Here is a 3,130-nt window from a genome sequence, read left to right as displayed (position 1 = left end):
TGTGACTTGTGTGAGAGAGATTACCCGAATAAAATCGGATATGGGCTAAGGTTTTTCTATCCGATTAAGAATTCGGCTAATATTACCCAATATCCATTTACCCAAAAGTTTAGTAGGGTCGGATATGAATATACATCATATCCTACCCGATTATCCGTTTACCCAACAACAAAAATAAAATATATGGAAATAATTAATTTTTGTTATTAAAATAAAATAAATTCAGATGAGAGATTTAAAATTTGGGTAACCAAGAATCGGTTAAGAAATCGGGTATGGTTATCCACCTAAAACTTGGATAAAAATTTGGATTTAGATATTATCCTAAAATTCGGGTAAGAAATCGGGTATGGGTGTGTATGTTTCAATTTGGATATGGAGTTGGTAGAAGTCTTACTTGACCCATTGTCAGTTCTATTATATGTCAATAAAGGCATAAATTTGTCGTATCCGCAAGAGAGCTGCAATTTGCACCCCAACATTTACTTATTACATTCCAATGAAAAATTAGAAAGAGAGATTTATGAAAAACATGTACGACTTTGACTTTTGTTCTAATTATGATTTTAGTACACTATTCACTTTATTTACGAAAACATGCCCACAGTACATTGTTCACTTTTACGCATCTACAAACTTGTAAATTTAAAAGTCATGAACTTACAAATTTGTATATGTTAAAAGTGACAAACTTATGAGTTCATAGACGCATAAAAAGTGAATAGTGTATTGCATGCATGTTTTGAGAATAAAAATGAACTATGTATCAAAACCAGAATTTCAGCATATTCAATGCACGATTTGGAGATTCTCCCAAATAGAAATGTATGGTTCAGATTTGAGAATAAGTAAAAAATTGGGGGTGCCAACATTAGTTCTCTTATTTTTTAAGATTTCTATTTTTAGGTTCAGGATTTTACATGTTTTGTAATGTTGATTAATAATTTGTGCCAAACCTTTGTAATGTTTGAGCACTATGTTTTAATCTTTAATTGGGGTTTAACAAATAATTTAAGAAATTAGGGTGTAATAAGTAAAACTTGGGGTCCCAATGACAAGTCTTTTACTGCAAAATACAAAAGAATCATGATAATTTGACTACCCCACGTGGCATATTCAATCGACTCTCTTGACATGACAAGTTTGAGACCCATAGATATGTACACCTCGGGATACACAGCCATAAAGTGTATCTCGAAGGAACCATGTATCCCAAGGCATACAAATCTACGGCCCCCGAACTTGTCACGTTAGGAGAGTTGATTGAGTGTGCCACGTACGGTAGTCCGATAGTCACGACTCTATACAAATTGATTGATGTTATTCACTAGTAAATGACTAATTGCACATTTTAATTGAATCCATTACCTAAATAATATTAAAATCATTTTGTGATAGAAAAAATATATTTATTAAAAAAAATAGAATTAATTGAAATATATATATATATTGAACAAGTGATTGTACAAGTAACCAATCAAGTTCAATAGATTTATAAAAAAAATATTGAACAAGAAAATAGATTTATAAAAAAAAAATTGAATTAATTGAGAAAAATTATCGAACCCGTGATTAGAAGTTAGCAATCAAGTTCAATGTTTATTAAAGGATTTTTCAATAGGTCCAAGGTTGCAGGGTTGGTTTTTATGTCGAGTTCAATAGATTTATAATAAAAATATTGAACAAGAAAATAGATTTATGAAAAAAAAAGAAAAAATATCGAACTAATGATTAGAAGTTAGCAATGAAGTTCAATGTTTATTAAAGGATTTTTCAATAGATCCAAGGTTGCAGGGTTGGTTTTTATGTCAGTGACTAGTGTAAAAAAGACATGAACGTGACTGTGTAAAAGCCAAATCCAATGATTTGGATTTATCTTAGAAGTAAGTGATCTTTAGCCATTTATAATTGGAATATGCGTAATTCCAACCGTTAGATTTCAGCATTAAAAACTAGTTCACATCCATAAATTAGTCAATAAAAATATTTCATACTATATATTAATATGTCAAATCTACTAATGAAGTAACTACGTACATTCAAATTAAAGGGTCCGGATCACTTGACTCGTTACTCATGAAAAAAGCACATGATCCTAACCCGTTAAATGCAAAATCCAATGGTTGAGATTTATCCTTGGGATAAGTATCTTCGAGATTTATGTTATCAAGATACTCATAAATCTCAACCATTGGATTTTGTGTTTAAAGGGTTGATATCATGTGTTTTTTTAGTACGTCATTCTTGGGAGTCCTCGGATCCCAACCTCCAAATTAAAATTCTAAAAATAATAATTAGAGAAATGTGCACAATCCACATTCATCCATGATGGATGTATTTAAAAATTAAAATATAAATTGCGAATGTCTATTAACTCTTAAAAAGAATAACAAGACCCAAATTGCTCATAAAAAAATTAACTTCACGATTAGTCATACCTTCATCCTCATGATTAGTCACAACTTCGCCTTTTTTTTTTCTCACTTTGTACGGTCACCATCCACACATTTAAGAAGCTCCTCAAACTTCTTAAGATTAATTATTTTTGTATCTTTCCTCTCAAAGTCACTAAAAATAGCCTTCATTCTTTATTTCATCATTATGTAAAATTAAATCATCTAACACATTGAGTATTAATCTATTTCTCCTCCTTGTTTGTCTTGTTATGGTATTGGTGAGAAAAGGGTATTATTCATCATTTAACACAATGAAGAACCAGTCAATATTGGCACTAAACTTCTGAAGGGGGGGGGGAGCAGCGGTCCCCTGACCTTAAGGTAAGGGTTTGGAGTTCCACCCTCGAAGGAAATTTTCTCAAGGGTATGTTTGTAATTTCACTTGTATAATGTAAAATCCTAATTAGGTTTTTTGGGAGATGGGGTATATATCTATTTTTCGTGAAAGGATGTAATCTATAATTGTGATTTTTCTCTTCATAGTGGAATTGATGTGATTCATGGGCGTACCTCAATTTTGAGAAAACCATGTAAAAATCTTTATATTTTGTTTGTGATGCATTTTGATTTACTTTACTTTATTTATTATTTTTGGATCAATTTCTCTGCAACTGATATACAAAAACTCTCAAGTTTGATCAAGAACAATGGCAGAAGAAGGAAAGGTTAGAATT

This window comes from Akebia trifoliata, chromosome 10 (genome assembly GCF_017979445.1).
Source record: "Akebia trifoliata isolate Shusen 1 chromosome 10, ASM1797944v1, whole genome shotgun sequence".
In the NCBI taxonomy this organism is placed as follows: Eukaryota; Viridiplantae; Streptophyta; class Magnoliopsida; order Ranunculales; family Lardizabalaceae; genus Akebia; species Akebia trifoliata.
The sequence above is the reverse complement of the archived record's forward strand: the minus strand, read 5'-3'. Positions refer to the sequence as shown.